Source organism: Uloborus diversus, chromosome 5 (assembly GCF_026930045.1).
Source record: "Uloborus diversus isolate 005 chromosome 5, Udiv.v.3.1, whole genome shotgun sequence".
Taxonomy (NCBI): Eukaryota; Metazoa; Arthropoda; class Arachnida; order Araneae; family Uloboridae; genus Uloborus; species Uloborus diversus.
This window is the reverse complement of record NC_072735.1, coordinates 58,018,145-58,039,409: the sequence shown is the minus strand read 5'-3', so window position 1 is coordinate 58,039,409 and position 21,265 is coordinate 58,018,145. Positions and strand designations below refer to the sequence as shown.

Sequence of the window (21,265 nt, the reverse complement as noted above, 5' to 3'; positions counted from 1 at the left end):
AATAATTGTGGCATGAAATCTTATACTACTAGCTGCGTCGCCCGACTTTGCACGGTCCACGTCGAAAATAAAAGTTATGTCAAGTGACGCGTGTTCAACGATCAGGCTTGAACCAAAAAAAAAAAAAAAAAAAAAACAGAAAAAATTTTCGGCAGATTGCGGAAAAATAACCATAAAGGAAACATTTTGAATCTCCCGATTTCAGGAAAAGCCTCAAACTAAAAGCCAGAATTTGATTTCTTCATATTCGAAAAAAAAAAGGCAACACATCTTTTTTCTTAATGAATTTCTTCACGCTACAAATTTTGATAAAATCATTGTTACGAGAGGTTGAGATGAAGCACTGAATACTAATTTGAACGGAGGAATGCCTTCGAAAAGTAAGGATTTTATGTCGAAATCTAAATATGGTAATTAATAGTTTTTAATTGATATCTCCGCTAATTATTATCGGAGGATTATCTTAAATAGCCAAACATAAAAATGGGAAAATTAAGAATCCATCGGTACCTGGTTCGATGGTCAGTTCACTGGCATTCGGAAGGAGTAACTCGGACATAGATACATACATAGGTACATACATAGATACGCTCAGTTTTTAATTATATAAGATAAGTCATTTCAGTAAATATTTAGCACTCCAACTTAACAGTAACATATTTCTAGTTACGAATTCAAGCCCTTTTTCGCCGCTCAGTACATGTGTACATGTAAAATTCCCTTTTGTGTCTTCCTTTTGTTTTACTTCCGGCGAACAAATTTTCCTTCTTCCTTATAAGAATTGAGTAAAGAAATTTACTTCCTAACTTAAAAAGTGCTGAACTTCTTCTCCGAGTTTATTCCTAATACACACGTCTGTTGAACTAAAAAAAGGTTTTCCACGCAATAGGTTCATCTTTTTGTTTCTTTAGATTTAAAATTTAGAGTGCAGTTTGAGTTGTGCATTAGATTTGAAAGCAATTTCTGTGTAACTATATTTATGCCTGGTTTGTTTTCTCCGTATTTTCCCTAGAATTTTAAATTTTATTATAGTTATTATATTGAAAATCATATTAAATGATTTGTAAAAAGCATTATTTTGTTTGTGTTTAAGCTATCTAAGAAACGAGTACTATGCCAGATGAATTCAACCTTATTCAACTCACTTACCCCCTCTTTTTGCTCGTTAATAATACGTACTCCGAAAAAAACACTTGGAATATTCCATCAAATTTTTCATAAAACTAAAATTAAACCTTTCAAGTGCATAAATATGTAAATATTTTTTATGAAAAACAGGAAATTTTGTTTAAAGGACGTTTTATTACGATGTTTTTATTGATAAGATGTAAAATAAAAAATTTTAGAGATTACTAGTGACAAGTATGGTTTTTTTTTTAAATACAAATTTTATTAATGTTTAGCGCCAACTTCGTGAAATACATTCTGTATTTGACAAAGAGTACTCAGAATACATTCTGTATTGTAAGCACTCTTTTAGCGTTTTTAGTGTTGAGGTGAATCATCCACAACGTTCATGTATCTTTGCTCTTCAGGTAAGTTTAAAACTCTTTCGCGGTAGTAAGTTGTAAACTCCAGGTTAAAAATCAACTCGGCAGCACGGGATTCTTAATTACAATTACAATTAAATATTCGTTCAAACGAAGACCGTGGTGGTGTGCTCAGTAAGGCGTTGGACTCGTGACTGGTGAGTCGCGAGTTCGATGCAGGCCTGTAAAGTGCTTCCGTGTACATTAATGGTGGCTGTTGCACATTTAATCTGTAATGATCAGGGGCGTGCACAGAGGGGGAGAAGGGACATCTGTTGGCTCGGACCCGAGCCTGAAGGGGGCCCAATATGTTTAAAACTGGGCGTGAAATATGAAGGTAAATAATATAGAGGGGGCCCAGAAAAGTCACTAGTGACGGGCCCCAAAATTTCTGCGCACGCCCCTGGTCCTGAGCATTAAGTTCTACATGTTCTGGAAGAAAAAAAAAATGTTGATAGTCAGGGCCCCCGCCGAGCCCCTTGTCAGTTTGAACGCCGGGCCCCCCTCCACCTCTAAAACTTTCCAAATTTATGCTACTCTGATTCCGACCTGGGCTCCTACTTCACGACTAGGCTGACATGACCTCTCGTCAGCCCTGTTTGTAGTAGGTGCTGCATCGAGCATGTGGTGTCTTACAAGTCTGACTTCATTGTAAGGCAATGTGGTGTGTTCCCTTTCCCCAACACACTGCCAACCACACACACAAAATTCATTCAAGCAATACTGATACTTTATCTATTTTAAAAAATCAGGAAACTGCAGCTCAAAATTCCAAAAACCTGAATAATACAAGAAAGTACAAAAATGTTGCAAAATTTTAGGAAAATTTATGAATTTTTATGGAGTTATTGCCCTTTGAAAATTTTTTAAAACCTATCTTTTTAAACTGAATGCCTGAGTAACCTAAATGTGTGCCGCTAGGTTTTCGATTCAAATTTACATTGAAAACTTTTCTGCGGGAAAGTAGATGAAACATGTAAATAATTACCGATAATGTCGTAAAAACTTTGAAGCACCAGAGCTCGATTCAAGTGTTTACTGACGCTAATAGTTTTTCGAAGGCTACGTCATTAAACATTTCGCGGAAAAAGAAATCACCAAGCTCAAATGCCAACTAAATGTGTGAAAATGAGAAAAATACAATACCCCCCCCCCTTTTTTTTTCTTTGGGGACGAAGTTTTATTTTGTAAAAAAGCTAGATGTTATGAACTTCATTAAATAATGAGTGTAATAATTCGATCTTTTAAACAAGTTCGATAACAATATTTAGTGTCCAAAAACAAGTGGTTAAAAATAAATTTGGTGCTGAGAAGTTTTTCGTTTACCTAACAAAGTAATTTTTTGTTGTAATCTTTTTGCATTGATGTTTTTAAAAAATCTTAACCAAAACAATTCCTACAATAGATATAATAAAGAGCAAAATTTTAAAACATTTATTTTAGATTCAGTTTTCGTTGGCGAATATATTTAATTCCGAAGAGAAACTGATTAAAAAATTCGATTCTTAGAAAAAACGATGTCTAATTTCATTTTTTAAAGAAGTATGATGTAACTATTTAGCTTCTCAGCGATTTTGATTAATTATGCAACCTGTTTGATGGCAGCAAGAACGAACTACTAGTTCTCACTGGGAAATTCTTTAAAATTTTCATTTATGTTTCTTTTTTATTTTTATTCTAGAGGGGTATTTTGAAATCATCTGCCCTATTTTTCAAATCTAACCGAAGTTTGAATTTTCATTTGCTGAAAGTAGTTATTACTAGAACCTGGATTATGTTCAAGTGCATATGAAATTGCATAGTTTTGCTCCTTTGATAGATAACTGCATAAACATAGCAAATTTTCAAAAAAATGGATATTATAATTAAACTGAAAAACTAACGTAACTAAGGCACAAATTAACACGAAAATACAGCATATAGCTAGTTATTTGTATTGTATTTTTGTCTTAATTTGTGCTTTATTTATGTTGGTTTTCCAATTCAATCTTATTGTAGCACAAAACTTATTTGATCTTTTTTCAATTAATTGCATATTACTGCGTTTTTGACTTGTTTAAATTTCTTTCATAAAAGAACGATAACAAATATTTTGTTCTTCATAAAGAGCAAAAAGTCAGGTGATCGATGGATGTTCAACAAGTCGCTTGATTTTCTTGTGCATACTTTTAGTGCGCATACCATTTTTATTCAAATTATCAAAAATCAAACTATTTCACGAAACATATAAAAAATGCAGGATGAGGAAAGGCCAATCGTGTTTTCATTCAAATGTGAAAACTTCAATTTCCGTGAATAAATAATTATTAGAGCATATTTTTTAATTTTTAGTGCATATTTTCGGTATTTTAAAGCATATTTGTAGGCATGTTTTGACGGTTTTGTTATGTATATAGTCCGAGTTCTATTTATTAGTCTTAATAGCTGTTACAAAAACGTGAAAAAATGTGCTTTTAAAATGCTAAAAAAAATGTTCAAAGTTATGTTAAATGACTTTATATTGCTATATGTACCGGCTGGTGGCGTGATGGTAAAGACACTCCTCTTCTACTCCTTGGACCCGGGTTCTGGCCTTCCTGAGGTGGCCAGTCGGTGGATTTTCGAGATGCAGAAAATCATCAGAGCCCATGTCGTATGATATTCGGCATGTAAAAGATCCCTTGGATATTCGTTTGGCTTAGAATTCCCTCGGCAAAATTAAATTCCTTGTTTAATTTCGCATCAACGAGAGCCCAAGTGCCTCAATCTGGTGGAAACTGGGCGTCAAAACTACTTGTGTCGGGAGCGCACCAGGTCTGGTTATGGCCAAATGGCCACTTACACAGCCCCACTGGAAACAAAAAAATATTGCTATATATTGCTCAAAGTAGAATTTAAAAAAGGAAAACCAACTTCTAGAAAAAAATGTTTTCAACTACACTTTATTACAAACTATTTTTACCCTAAATTTCATTAAAAAAAATAGTCCAATGACATACAGTAAAACCTGTAAAGTTGACCACCTTTGTAAGTTGACCACGTGTCTAAGTTGACCGCTATTTTTAGGCACAGAAATAGATCTCTACCATATAATTCAACCTCTATAGGTTGACCACCTGTTTAAGTTGACCACTAAAGTAGTGCACCGTAAATGGTCAACTTACACAGGTTTCACTGTACAGGGGAGGGGTACAGTCGTAGGGGTGACGTGCGTAAGGGTACAGTCCAGTGACAATACGAAAGTCACTGAAAAATGAACATGCTTTTGTTGTATTGAAAGTAATGAAAATCAAGCCTTTGTCTGTTATGATTCTTTTAAATTATCCTGCCATTCAAACTAACCTGTTAGTTCCTCAGAAGAAATATTCTTCATGCCAATTCACAATTAGCAACATGTGATGATCATGGAAGATTCTTAATTTAAAAACCACCAAATTATCTCTTCCATTTTTTTTATGTATAATTTTATCGAGACGGAAATTAAGTTACGTTTCTTATTTTTTATTGCTGATGCAGTTAAAGAAAACTCTTTTCGGAAGAGAATTTGGTATAAGTCAATTAAAGTGTGAGGTTTTTTTTTTTTTTCTCTCGTAAAAGCAAGTGCAAAGCAGAATGCTAATGCTGTTCTCTTAATTTTAATTTGAAGTGGGTTGGGAAAAAAATAAATTAAATGGCAGACGGATACAAAAGACGACTGGAATTAATTGGGTAAGTATGCAGTGGCCTTTCACTTTCAAGTGGTCGCTCTTTGTAACAGAAATTTTAACGAGATCTGGACAGGAAAAAAAAATTTCAGCAGAACAATGTGAGGAGAAAATACTGAGAAGTCGCTTTGTGCTAAGGAAAGAAGAATACATTTTTTTAATAACATTTTTTCCTGTCTAAAGATTATGATAAAGATATTTTGTATTTTAGATTGCCTTCGATAATGTTGTTGATTCTGAAATAAATAAACCATATGAATTTCTGCTTTGTTTAAAAAATCTTTGTATATTATTTTTAAAAATGGAGGGTGATAAAAGACATTTGTCGTATTATGCGAAGTAAATTGCTATAAATAGTCGTTAAAGGTTAATGATTGAATAAAAAACTTTCTTGACGTTTTACTGTAACGAGGGGCATCCATAAGCTCGATACGAAAACCCCTAATAAATTTGTTCAAAGGGTGAGTCATAAACATGTCAGCGCATTTTCAAATTACATTGAAAATTAATTTAATTTGAATTTGCGTTTCTCAAGGGACTGGGTTTAAAAAACGTAAAATACGGGAAAAACATAGCAGCAAAACTGATGCCGGTGCCCCAATGAAAAAACGTTAATTGCGTGAAAAACGTAAATTGCGGGGACGTAAAATAGGAGTTTCACTGTAGTTTGTTAACGTGTGCACACCTTCCGAGGCAATAGCACCGATATTTTTTAGTGTTTACTTAAGACACGTCAACAACAACAACGTGTACACAAAACAAGTAACACGCACATATACTAAGTTTCTATAATGGTACTTAACTGGTTCTACAATGCTAAACTAAGTTTTTGTAATGCTATTTTACAAATCTTTTATGTGGAACTTGTTTTGTGAAAAGAAAAAAAAATAATATATATATATATATATATATATATATATATATATATATATATACATTTTTATTTTGTACTGAAAAATGAAATTGGGGAAAATATGAATGTAATATTATTTAATTTGTACTAAACGAAGTATATCTGGCCAACTGTTCACACTGAATAATCTATTTTGAAAAATTATTTTTAAAAAAATGATATAAATGTCTATTATTGCCTTATTTAGGTAGCTAAAATAGTTAACAGATTTAGACCATGAAAAAACTATCACTTTTATAATATTTCATATTTTATTGTTGAAGGTAAATACTCGTAGTTTTGACTACAAAATGGGGTGAAATTTAATTCAATCAGACTAAGCAGAGTTTTAGTACTTTTTGTTTCTTTTTAAATTCAGTGTAGTTTTTCATTTAATATGTTTCCTATAAAAGCAATACTCGTTTCGAAATTTAAGTTTGCTTTAACTTGTTTTTAGAGTTATCAGTTAGTGACTGGATTAACAGTTTTTATTTTAATAAGTCAAATGAGACGAGATATTTTTAACGGCCCTACAAGCGTATAACGCATTGAAAATCGGAATTACGTCTCAAAAATGTAGTCAAGCGTATTTCCACGATTTGTCTTTAAATAAAAAAAAAAATAGTGACGTGGAAATGAAGAAAAAGCGTCAGTAATTTTTTAAATTTTATATTTGAGTATTTTGTTAGATCATTTAAGCATAATATTATTTTTATAAATGTTTAAAAAAGTCAAGGCCGTACACGTCTCTTCTTTCCTCGCGCCATTTCATCCTTAGAATGTTCGTATTTTCTGAAGTTAGTATTTTAGAAAAATTAGTATGGAATATCACTGTTCTGATCCTTATTGTATTCGTACGTTTTACTCTTCCAAAAACTGAAAAAGTGTCAAGCAGTATATTCATAGGAAGGAGTAAATCTCTGTTTAAAAAAAAAAAACTACATTTTATATTTATACCACCATCTATTTGGCGCAGCGAATTGGGAAGGGGAGCGGGGTAAAAACACCCCACAGAGGTCTTGATTTTAACATTATTGCCAATCCAAATAGAGAAGTTAATGCACATGTAAGGAGTGTTTTGTGCAAAAAAAAAAAAAAAACCCTCCGGAAGGTCTGTCTGGCAGCGATATTTTATTATTGCGGCAAATTTTGGTGCAATTACAAACCTACCCAATTTAACGGTGCATATCAGAATAAGACTGGATTTTTTAAATATTCTCTTTTTTAACTCCAATTATATTGAATTAATGTTGTTCTCTTGTGCCAACCAGGCTGGCAATTTGGGATGAGCTGCTTCACTTTCCAAACTGTACCGTAATTTGGTGTGAAATTGACTTCCACAGTACATGCATGCCATAAGGACCCGTTTATAACGTAGGCAACCATTCGCTGCACAGCAACACAGTCACACAAAGGAAGGACAAGGACAAGAGAGTGAAAGTACATCCATGCCCGAGTCGGGATTCGAACCCGGGACATCTCCATTGCAGTCAGACTTCTCTGGCAACGCAGCCGGCATATTAAATTAACTTCTAATCGTTTTAATAACGCCCTTTTCTCCTCAGAAATCCTTTCCAGTAGTTTAATTGATCTGCTGATAAATTCAGAAATTCTGCAATATTTTCCCATTACTAAGAACTATATAATAATACAAAATAGAAAATATTACTTGAAAAGGTCATTCCGCGTAATGTGTTTAAGCATATCAACATTCATATAATTTAAAATACATAACTAAGTCAATTATCGCCATTCCTGCCGCCTTTCTTAGGCACAAATGATCTTGAAAGAAAAATGAATCCGAATGTTCAAATGCTTCAAAGAAAAGAAAAAATCCGAACAAAAGCTTTTATTTTCTACAGAACGCCGAACACAACATTATACTAATGAAGCCGCTTTTTGGATTTTAATTACTGAGCAAAGACAAAGTTAGTTGCAAAAATAATTGAGACTTTTCAAGATAATGGTAATTAAAAACAGAAGTGAACTTGCAATAACAGCGAATCCTGCTTTTCTTTTAAGAAACAACTTTTTATTAACTCCACGTCTTATCGAAAAAGTAGTGCTATTAAAAGGGAGAAATTCTTTATAAGGGCGATGAATTACGAATGAAAAAACCTGGGGGAAGTAGTAACTATGGCAACGGAAGTCGTGTATTATTGTACTGGATTGGTGTTCCATTTTTGAGTTCATGGTTGGTAGCAATGAGGAAAGTAAAAAACGTTGGCAGTCTCTTAGAATTGCCGTTATGAATGAGGATGAAATTTTCTCGCTCACAGATTTGTAAAACCTGTTCGAACTTTCAATAGTTAATTGATTGATCTAAGAAATTTTTATTTTAGTTTGAAATGTAATGGCTAATTTCTGAAGATGGAAAATCGAAGCATTAGTGACTTATTTTGAATGAGTTACAATCCGTTCTCAGAAAAATTCGTTCTTCCTTTAGCTAAAGCTACAAAAAACATTAGTGTTCGAATCAGAGTTGTAGTTTTTTTTTTTTTTTTTTAATTCTCTCAAACCCTAAAAAATACTCTTAAAAATATTCCCCGTTCCAGACTGATGACTCTATAATAAGGACAAAACTACTCGGAATTTGATCACCGAGCTGTCAGTTTTCCGGGGGATAGTGTTGTTCCTTGGGACACTTTTCATATTTGAATTTTTTAACGTCAAGAATATAAATCAAATTTAAAATCTAAAAGTCACAATAAAATACCCCTACAGATTTATGCAATATATTTTTTTAAAGTTCAGACAATTTGAAAATAAAATATTGCCTGCATTTAAAGTAAAAATTCCAAAGTGTCCCAAGGTACATCTTTTTGTACCTTGGGACACACCCTGTTATACCACGGTACACTCTTAATGATTCAGAAAACAGCCATATACTTAAACCAATTTTGCACCAAGAAACAAAAAAAAAATTTTTTTTTCATGGTAATAAATTAAATTATGAATAATGAGTAATGAATCATATATACGAGGCGTATTTTTAAAGTAAGTTCCGTTTTGATATAAAAAAAAGAACGAGTACAGATAGAGCAAAGAAATTTATTGCACAAAAATCTACCATCCTTACGCTATTTTTTGACATTGCTCCCGTGATTTTCCAAACATTTGTCATAGCGTGGTACAGGTTTTTGTATACCTATTCATAGAAAATTGCCGCATGTGTAGTCAGCCATGGGATAACATGTTCTCTGAGCTCATTATTGCTGTTGTGCCACAGACAACCTTGGAAAAACTTTAGATGCCGAAACAAATGAAAGATGCTGCGAGCGAGGTGAGGGCAGACCAGAGGATGTTCAAAAACGCCCCAGCCAAAGCCCTGTAAGATTCCTCATGGTTGACTAAACGGGCGGTAACTTTGTACGAATAGGTATACAAAAACCTGTACCACGCTATGACAAATGCTTGGAAAATCACGGGAGCAATGTCGAAAAATAGCGTAAGGGGGGTAGATTTTTGTGCACTAAATTACTTAGCTCTATCTGTACTCGTTCCTTTTTTATATAAAAACGGAACTTACTTTAAAAACACGCCTCGTATATATTGAATTATTAACATTAAATTTGTTTAAAAGAATACATAAGATTAGAACATTTTTCCATGTTCCTAAACATATCTTAATTATTAAGAACCATGCATATGTTGCACCTTGGGACGTGCCCCAAGGTACAATATGCTTGTCTGTCCCGAGGTAGGTACAATCAACACGTGGTTTAAGAAAAACCAAAATTTTAGTCTATCTAGATGCACTATAATTATTTTCTCATTAACAAAATATTTAAATGTCCCAACGTACAACACTGTCCCCTATAGCATGCATGTAAGCTTTTGCCTTAGTCCTGACTTAGGGTTACTATCTTAGCTTAGTAAATGGGATATTTCAAAATAGAGAAGAGTGTTTCTGTGTAGATTAGGAGTGTTTCTTCCATTTTATACCAACAAATGCTATAAAACTATTGAAATATGAGTGGGGCAGTTTAAAATACAGAGAAATGTTTCTTTCTAGACAAGGGGTGTTATTCTTCCGTTTTATACTAACAAATACACTATGACTTTTGAAATACGAGTGCAGCAGCTTAAAATAGAGAGGGGTGTTTCTTCCATTTTGTACCAAAAAATACGACAAAACTATTGAAATATGAGTGGGACCGTTTAAAATGAAAATTGTGGCTCAAAAATACCCTGAATGGCTGTAATTGCAATGTCTTCCAACGTTTTTTTTTTATCTTTAAATTTATCTCTGAAAACAATAGCAGGACAAAAAGGAATGTCAAGCTTATCAGTGTCATTTTACGAATTTTCACAATGACTGTGTCATCTTTTCAGAAGAAAATAAAATAGATTCAGAAGCTACGTGCATACGCTTTTATAGAAAAACAAAAGATTCGTATTATGTTGACATCATGCAGCGAACATCAAGAAATATTATCGACGACTAGACTGGGAAGTTCTGCACGAGTGCTTCGCTCGACAATTACGAAGATGTCGTTGCGTAGCTTCATGTAAGCTCTTGGTAACCACATTCTTAGAATTGTCTAGTCACAGAAGATCATTGCTTCGCCGAAGGGCGCATATACGTAATAATGAAGTCACGATTAAAACTATTTTTCGGTAAAGTTTTATGATGATTGATAAAAGGCCGCATTACAACATAAATCAGAATTATTTATTTTCAAGTCCGATGATAAAAGTAGTCGTGGAGTATGTTTTATTTTTCTTAAGCTCACTGCAGAAAAATAGTTAAGATTTTTTTTTTTTTTTTTTTGAGCAATCACGATTGCTAATTGTTTTCATTTGACCGTCCTTGATGTCCGGTTCCTTTTTCAACCCTACCGTTCTCTGCAGGCGCGACTCCTCCCGGTAGCCGCTGCTCCTGGTGGGTGGCGTCCATGTGCTACACACACGCACGCTCATACACACACACGCGCCTTTACACACATACACACACGCCAGCGTGCATACACACAGGTCTACGCACACACGCAAGCCTACACATACACAACTATACACACGTAACCGCCCAAGAGCATGGACAGGAACCGTTTCTAGAAACAAGCGAATGGGGTAGTAACGAATCTGTAGGGTCCTGTCGCAACTCGTGATTGCGAAAAACATAATTGGAATTCAAAATTTCAGAATTCAAATTAATTTTGAAAATTTGAAAGTTTTTTTTTTAAATGATGTTGCGTTAGAGGCCTTTTGCTATACCTAGTATTAAAGCTCTAGACTAGCGGTTGCCAGTCACCAACATGCTACCATTTCATTGAAAATGGCAACCAAAAATTCAAGTCTTAGTTGCCAAATGTGGCGACCATGTGCTTCTTTATTTGAAAATTCATATCATATATCGTGCTATGACAACATGCTTCCAATCTTGAGACGTTCAGCGAAAAGTCGACTCCACCTTGGCAATTTAATTCAGAGCTAACTCCCTTCAGGTTATTTATTTTTTGCGCTGAATATATATTTTTTTGAAAATGGCTACTAAAAGTCAAAAGTGGCTACCATTTTTTGTGACTCTGGTAGCCAGTGGCTGCTATTCAGAATTCCTAGTCTAGAGCTTTGTCTAATGTGATCCCCCGATACTGCATAAGGCACCACGATCGGTGGATGCTTTTTTACCACCTGCATTTCGAGGCCCAGTTTTCCCACTAGAAGGAGACAACGAGGAGATACGAAACTGCACTAGAAATTTTGCTTTGGATTGGCGTGCCAAGAGCACTCCAAACCAAAAGAGCACTCGAGAGATCTTTTACGACATAATCATACGACATGGACGCAGTCGGTTTTCTGCATCCTGAGAATTCCACCGAGCCAAGTTCGAAACCGCCCTTTGAGAGTAAGAGACCGTCTAATCACGACTTCACTCTGACAGCGAAGTTTGTTATTTACTTGAACTAGTGAACTTTCATTGATTTTGCATTTTGTAGGCAAGAGGGTGTATTTTGAAAGTCTGGGAAAACAAAAATTGAAAAAGAGACTTGTCTCGTATTTTCGTCTTGACTACATAGAGACTTTCATTTACGTCATCTACTACATCGTAGTATTGTAAATAAAGAAAAATCTTTCTTAGCGGAAACAGCTTTTTTGACCACCTTTCTTTTGCAGAGACTTCTCGATTAGTAAAGAAGAGCCTTTAACTTTTTTCTTTTGGTTTTTTTATAAACACCCTTCTAATTGATCAATTTTTCTATGCCTCAAGCGAATTTATTAACGGTGAGTTCCAATGTACAATGTTAAATTCTGAAGTTTCAAGAAGTTTCATATTTATAATAATATCATTTCATCATATATATAATATAATAATTTAACCATTATAATTAATAATTATAATAATTTACAATCATATTTATAATTTTTTATTTTGTTTCGCATCAAAAATGACATTTGAAAACGAGCGAAAAAAAGTTGAGTTATTTGACACATTATCGACGGAACAGCAGAGAAAGAAATTTTAAGATAATTCAAACACCTGGATCGTTAGTGGCAAAAGCAACATATCCAAAAATTTCGGAACGTATATAAATGAGGAAATTTTATTCTGGCGATTAATTTCGTCATGCAATCGAAACAGAAGGAAAATTGGTCTGTTCATTTTAAGATTACCTCACATGCTAAACAAATAGGGAGGATAAGGAATTCTATTAACTTTGAAATACAACATTTTGTGATTCAAAAAGTATTACTTTAGAAAACTTTTTCTTTTGGTAATTAGCGGTTAATTTTCTAAACTTTAAAAAATATATTTAGGTTATGATAAGTTTCGATAGCGCTTACAAGTGCATAATCGAAAAAAATGTATGTAAATGTCAAAAAATCGTGAAAATGCCCAAGTTGTCAAAAATTTAGCCTGAATCTTTTTCTGCTTTTGATATAAGATTCATCTTATTCTTTTATTTTGTTTATGCTGCATTAAGCAGAAAAATTTCATGTCAGAATCCTTAGTCTCAGCAGAGAATGTAGCATGATCATTCCATGCTGTATTATTATTATTATTGCTTTCCTTAATATTTATTCACAAAAACATTCAGGGGCTTTGCCACATACCAAACTGTATCTACAAGTGCAATTACATGCCTAAAATAACAATTTCACGAAGTCATGCCCCTTTTCCCATCCTACACCCCTTTATACTCCTGGAGTCGTGAGTGATTTAAGTACTTTTGTGTTTGGGTGACTTAAGTCCTCTGGAAATAGTTCTTAGTGCCGTTCGAAAACTTTCTCTCTTTCGTCTGAATTCTTTCCTTTGTTCGGTAAACAATCGATTCTCTTCGGTATTTGTTCTCCCTTGAGCTAACAAAGAAACGGACTATTAGACATATTTGGTCGCATAAATTAGAATATGCCAACAGGACTCTGCAATTGTCAATCGTATATTTTCTTTTTCTTTTTTAATTTACTGTTTCAAAATTTACGCCTCCATTATCTTCAGAATTAGGTTTTGAACATGATTTGAATTGAAAAACTGACGAGTTCAAAACTTTGCCTCTTAACTACTTGTTACGTTTGAAAGAAGTATATTACTTCTTTATAAACATGTTTTTACAAAAATAATTAAAATGTACGAAGCAATTTATTGGTGATAAATTTCTTCACCAAGAATTTTCTATAAACAGTTTTTACTTTCGTCTCTATAACTACAGTCGAACTCCTTTACAACGAGCGCGAAGGGACCACAATATTTGCTTGTTATAACCAAGTGCTCGTAAAAAACGAGTTCATGAAAAAAAAAATCATAAAAGTTCATACATACTTGCCTCTTTTTTTTTTTAGTATTAAACTTGGGAAATTTACTTTGAACTCTTCTGTTGTCTCTTTCTTATTACTGTTGTTTTAGATTGTGTGGCTCGAATAACATCGCCTTTTGCACCCCTTGCTTCAAAAAAGGTTTTAACCTTTTCTGCACATTTGAAGCCCTTGAGTACGTCGGGTAGTTATGTTGGGTTTCAAATTATTCACATTTGTTGTTACCGTCCTACCTTTTATTATTATTTTTCTGTCGTCCACATTAACTTCAGTTTGAGCTACAATATCCTCGGAAGTACATCTCGGAACTGATAACATTCGCCTCAACAAATATGTAACTTTCAAATGCTTCTAATTGTAAAAAAAGGGGACCTGCACTGACTCTTGGCTTTTTCATGTTTATGAACCCATAAGTCCTCAGAAAATCTAAAACAAGTACAGAACCCATACAACTTAAAATATGACTGGCTGATGTCTGCTTTGTGTAGCATTTAGTGGGGTAAACCTTGCGACACAGTTCCTATCTAAGACAATTCTAGTGACCAATGACTAATCTGGAGATGATAATTTATCAATTCCTGTTTTTACCAAAGGCAAGAGCACCAACAGGAAAGTCATGTGCCGGAGAAATCCTCCAAGTCAGAAGATTTCAAACTTTGCTTCTTCAGTAATTCTCATGAAAGGTTTAGCAGTTTTATTTTACAAAGGAGTAGGATTATTTTTACTTTCGCTTATAGAGAGAATATCAAATTAATAGCTGCAGTCAGGGCTTGATTACTGAATAGGCCAACTAAGCCGAGACCTAGGACCTTTGCCAGGGGGGCCTCGAAAAAGTGTTTGGCATAGGGCCTCCTGCTGACATCTTAATCGAGCCCTGACAGCAGTGGCAAGACTCATCAACAAATATTCAATGCCTTTGATTATAGAAACAAAAGATAATAAATACCTGTCCATTTGTTGGCTTAACCAATAAATACTATGAAAATGATAACTGAATGCAGCAAAATTCATTTGCCAGTAATTCAAAATCCGATAAATTTTAGCTGTTTTGCACTTCTTTATAAGTGTTCTTAAATTTGCAAAGGTTCATGTAAAATTTGTAGCGTCCCAGCTCTGAAGTCGGATAAAATCAATTGCTTACATTTACCCTGTGACCGTAACGCAAACAGAGACAACTGAATCAATCAACCCAACTTGTTTCTGATCGATTACTTCTTCTCAACAGCGATGGATTTTAATATTTGGCGCAATACACTTGGACCCTTTGCCTATTCTTCTTAAAATAAGCCTTTTTGAGAAACAGGTATTATTTATTACTAATTATTGTCACCATTTAAAATATACATCACAACTTTTTATTTAATAACAATAATTGTCAAAAGCGGCTTCCCCCCCCCCCCTCTCTCTCTCTTTCGAAAGAAATATTGCCCAAAACCATAAATTAGTGTGATCCTGGAAAGTGATCATAAATCACTCTTCTGTATTTGTTTGTAATTTAAAACAAAATTTTAACGTGAGGGATAATTTAACAAATTCCTATGAACCCCACAGCAAAGAGGAGACCGTTCTTCTCTCCCGCCCTCTTAAAAAGCAAGTTAAGTCACATAATTTCTAAAAGACTTTCAAGCATATAAATAACTGTTGTGTGTAATGCTTAAATGTGAAATTGCTAAACATTAGTGAGACATTCTTGAAAAGATTTTCAGCAGGATCAATATGTTGGAAAGTTCTTCTGAACCCTTTTAAGGATTAAAAGGTATTTTAATCGGAATTTTGCTTTATCGTTAACTTGATTCTTTAAGTCAGATTTAATTTATGAATCATTCAGACAGTGAGGGAAGCAGAGGGCTGTTAAGTAGATGATTTAAAGTTTTGAGTAAAACGCGTGCCAATTTAATTCGTTGCTAAGTTGGTAGCCATTGATTAAAAAGCTTAGAGTGCAACAGCACCTGCCAGCACTACTATTATTACCATTTCTTGCCCCAAAACAGTGTTGTAGTTGACTTAAACCATTGAGAGTCTCAATGATCTAAGGTAGTTGGAGAGGGGGGGGGGATAATCCCCAGAAATATTTGGTTCAATTGTAAAAATAATATAAATTGGTTTCAAACCGCCTCTTCTTTTGTTAAGTCCCCCCCCCCCCTCAACCTCAAAGTGTGTTCTCCCAAACATTTATTTCTCACTTAGCACTGCTCAAAACTACTCTTTACCCAAAACGGATCCGATTTTCTCCTTCCATTTGTACTAGTTATTTCCAAATGTTTAATTTTTTGGTACTTAACACCTCCTCTGTGCTTCAAAGTGCTTCTATTTTCGTTTAGCCATAAATATAAAGATCTTGCATTTGATGTAAGACTAAAATACTGAGTCCTTCGTGTAGGTTTATAAATTTCATTACACAGATACAATACAAAGTTTTTGTGATGGTGTCATCCTGGCATCATGAGACAGAATCACATAGTGATTAATTTCATTGAACATGTGTTTAGTTTTAAGTGGGATTTTAAAGCTCAAAAATGATTAGCAGGTGCGCCCGGAACTTAAGTTTTTGGGAGGCGGGAAATTCTTAATTTGCAGAAAGGAGCTCAACATTTAGCCGAATGATGATAACTTTGTCTAATATAACTCTAAATTTTGACGAATGATGATAAATTTACCGAATTGTCAGACAAAATTTGCTTAATGAGAAAAATTTTCAAAATTCACCGTAACCTCCCATCAGTGCACCCCTCATGTTCAGTTAGTAGTTATAGTACCCGCCACTAATAAAACCACTGGATTATAAAATCAGCCTCTTTTTAAAATCAAATCTGGAAGAACAGAATCATTGCATTACAAAAACATGCAAAACCATCCTTTAATACAATCACTATCGCCGTTTTATAAAAACAAGCTTTTGGATATCATACGTAAACAATTGATAAATAAGGAAGGAATCGGTCTCAGAAGGTGAGGAAATCTCAGTGCCAAATTTGCGTCTTCAATAGATGTCAACAAAGTGCTTGTTGATATCAAAGAGGAAAATATGATGTTGAACGTTAACAAAACACTTCGTTAACTCTCAAACGATGTTGAAACAACTATACACCAATATTTCAAGACCCTTGTGCAAATATAAAAAAATGTTCCTCAACCTCATATTTAGTTAAAATGATAAACTTAAAACAAAAATAAATGAAGTAATTCATTTCGTTTTTAGAGTATTGAACAAAAAAAGCTTTTCTTTTTTTTTAAAATGTAAGTATGCCGGTTTATAAAATCAGCCGCTTTATAAAATCAAATGTCCTCAAAACGAGTGTGATTTTAATAAGCGGCGGGCACTGTATTTGCTTTACACATTTATTTATTTTCGAATTTTCGGTAAGATTCGGGGTAAAAATCCAAAGTGGAAGTTGTTCTTCAACATAAAATAACATTACAGTCGAACCTCGTCAGTTCGAACATACTTTAAACAAATTACTGCTAAGACGAACTGCATTTGCGATTCAACGTCCTATTGTTTATTTTTTATTTGCTTATCTATTTATGTTTTCAGATAAAACGAACTACGGTTAAGACGAATTAATTTTAATGGTCCTTTTGAGCTCGTTTTAACGAGGTTCGACTGCAATATGTTTTTTAAATACTGCTAATGAGATAATAAATATAAAAATAGTGTACCTTTTTCACTTTGACTGAGGGAGTAGAAAGATAATCATCATGAAACTTAGAACTGCATTTTGTTAAGAGTACTTTAGTTACATTTGCATTATTCCACGAACTTGGGATTTCTTCTTTCATTAAAATAGGAATGAAACACTACTTTCAGGGAAAGATGAAGAACATGCCTGTGTAACGTTTTAATCTTAGTATTGCATTTTGTAATTAGTACACCTTAAAATAATTTGGAGAACCAAGTCCATTGAATATGAGCATGAAAAAAATAAAGAGCATAGTATCTATGAATTGGGCCCAATGGAACGATGGCCCCCAAGTCACCATATATTGCAATTATTTCTGCAAAATTTCGCATCTTAAACGCGTGGCCTTATAGTTCTGAAAAAAACAAGAAACTTAATTTTATTCTTGCCATTCCACTATGACAGTAGTTCCGAACTTTTTTTTGCAGTTCCTAAAAATAAAAACCATTTTCAAACAGCCTTGCCCACTTCTATAAAATGCAGTTATATACTCCAAATTGTCGACGTTGGTGAATTGCATTGTCCATTTGACTTTGAATACGGCCGCGAAGGTTACACCAGGTAACGACTTTATTTCCTACTTTTATGTACCGTTGAAGTTATCGGTCATTTTATAATTTTCTATCCACCTTATCTTTTACAAAAGTGGGTGTGAAAAATGACAAGCAAGCTAGGAGACTTAATGAATGAGTGTGGAACAAGCGATTAAAATTCGTGCGTGGATTACTGTTAGGACGACATAATAAATATAGGAACTATACTCGTATTCAAGAAGCACCTGTTTAATATCACTGGCATAAAGCAAGGGTAGCATTGATTGATTGTGTTTCGAGAATCTCAAAGTTTAAGGCACTCATGATTGAGAAGGCTAGTTCACGAGGTCGCCATATTGTCAGAAGAATCGGGCTTGTCAGGTAGCAAGAGCACGATGGAATGTAAACTGCATGTGACAACTTTGAATTGAAGAAAGGAGATGGAACTTTTTATTCTTGCTTTATTTTTAAAGCGATGACCGATGTGGAATTCTTTGTTACTTTTTTTTTTTTTTTTTTTGCTTTGTTATTAACAATGAAGAATTAAATATTCTGTGATTGAGTATAATGTTATTTTGGGAACAGTCTAAATTATTGTGTAGAAAGAAAATTTCGTCTGGTCGAAGGTAAATGTACTAATAATAGACCAGTTAAAAAAAAACATTAAATCAGTTACAATAAAAGTTTTCAGAAGTTTCGTCATAAGAATATTTATGCTAAAACCTTCATTCATAATATCCACTAAGAGGCGAAAAAACGAAAAATGACACCATTTTTGCTGATTCTTTTGTGAAATGAACCCCCCAAAATCTAAATATGAACACCGTTCTCCCCCATCACGACTAACTTTTTGGAAATAGCGCCCCCTATTTTTATTTATTTATTTATTTATTTATTGCAGTTTTCGACAGTTTCATAGCACTTTTTTTTTTTTTTGAAAGGGAAGGAAACATTATATTGAACATTAACATTCTTCTTAGTGGGTAGAGAGGTGCAAAAGCATGAATATTTGGATCAAGTTGGGAGAGTCATGGGAGTATCCCCCACCCCCGAAAATATTAAAAAAATCATCAAACCAATCGCATTTTTCCTAGGTGTTTGTTTTTCTATTTTTTCACCCCATTTTTCGGCGTCAAACCAGAGTGTCGACTCACGCCTGTAAACCAAATCTCCGAAAAAAAAAGAAAAAAAAATTACGTTGTTAAAAAAAAAAAAAATATATATACATTGGAAGCATAGATGGCATTTGTGTTATTAATGCATAAAATCATCAAAAGTGTACCTTAATTTTAGAAAAAAATAAATAAATGTATATTATCCTTTTCCTTGCTCCAACTAACATACTTAATTTCAGACGTACCAGTAATAAGACTTTTGGATCCTACTTTAGTGTCTTATTTAAGTTTGTTTTTCATTGATCAAAGCAGGTGGTCCATTATTTAATAGGGCCGATGCATCGGCGCCGATGGTTCAACAATTTAGCCATCGGCATCGGCATCGGCGGCCGATGCTAACTTGCAGGAAACACCGGCCCATCGGCCTTAAAAAACATCGAAAAGCCGATGGAATTGGCCGATGTTTTTGGAGAAAAAAAAGGACCTTTGTTGTTTTACTTTTTAATACAAAGTAAAGTGAGTTATTGTTTTCACATAAAATTGTTTACTTAAATTTCAGTATGAATTTTTATTTTAATCACCACTGAAAGAGTTTTTAATACTGCAATTCAGGTACCAAACAAGTTAATTATTGCGTTGTTTCTTGCGGTTGGATGTACGTAAGTATCTCTCATAAGTCATAACTCAAAAATGGTAAGCTGTAGAATGCTAAATTTTCGCGTGTGGGATGTGCATACGTTCCAGTTGTGCAATTCCCTTCTTGTTTTCAATCGGATGTTCTAAAAAGCCTATTTACTCATTTTTTGTGGCTATTAATTACTTATTTCAAGGCAAAACTAATACAGCGCCTCAGTCTGACGATCATTTGGTGATATATTGCCGAATTGGAGACTATGGAAACAAATATGAGATGGCGAAACCGGTTTTGTTTCATTTTGTTAGATTCTCGTTGAACCGACGGTAATTTTTAATTTTTCCATATTTGTAATATGAATCACAGTAATGCAGTCTTTTTTGTATCGCTTCTGCGGAGCTACAAGTTTGGGGCCTGTCGAAATACATTTTGGGGCCCTATTTCTCTATCATAGAAAATGTAAAACATTTATCATAAGCATTTTTGTAACTCGGGCCCCAACGGTTATGGGGCCTCTCGTGCAATTGCAATATTTGCTATATTTTAAATCGCGCCTGCGCGTCAAAACAAACTCGGGTGCAAGTTTTAAAAGAGTTTTTCTGCTCAATGTTTATGATTACTTTGAACTCTATTTTTTACGACTATTTTTTGTATTTCCGAGAACACTTGCGTGCCCCTCCTCCCACCCCCTCAATTTCTGAAATTAAACGGTAGTTGTACTTTTGAGTTGTTTAAAAGTAACACCATTCATAAAATTAGAGGTTTTTTTTTTTTTTTTTCAAGGTTTATTTTTTGTTTAGGAAAAATTTTGAGAATTAATCTAACATAATTGATTAAAGACGTTTTGAATAGTGACATAATTCGGAAATCAAAGGGACTTTTGAATTTTTTCTTCGTAAGTGCTGAAGTAGATTCAGAAACTCTTCCGAGGCGTTGGTGGTAGCGGTTCTGTACTAAAAAAATGAGGCCAAAAAGTTTAATGTTGTGAGTTACCCCAAAATCAAAGGGTGACCCTCCTAACCCACCCTCGTCGTGTCAAGCATTTCTTACATATTTAACGATTATTTATTTTGGTCATGAAATGTCATTTTGCGTAATTCTTATATTTGTTTCACCTATATTTCGTAATGCGAAATCTTTTTTGCGTCATGAATAGCGATCGATTTTTTTTTTCTGTTATCAGTAACTATTTTTATGTATTTATATAAAATCAATGAATAAGTTATTTTCGTTTTCATCATATTTTTAATAATATGTTATAGAAAAGTTTAAAGGATTTTCTATTATGCAATTTTTTAAATTTCAGAAAATTATTGTTAAATTGAAAAATTTAATTTGAACTTGTTCGTAGTGCTTCATAAAAGGTTAAACAATCAAATTATTCAATATTACGTGTGCAAACATCAGATCAAGTAGTATATGTATTCAGTTATTAACTTGGTGT

The 21,265-nt window shown here is 33.7% G+C and overlaps 1 protein-coding gene across 1 annotated transcript in view; it reads left to right on the top strand.

Moving 5' to 3' along the window:
• The window catches only part of LOC129222096 (apoptosis-stimulating of p53 protein 1-like), a 699,496-nt gene that overhangs the window by 345,357 nt on the left and 332,874 nt on the right, over positions 1-21,265 (top strand). The window lies entirely within an intron of this gene.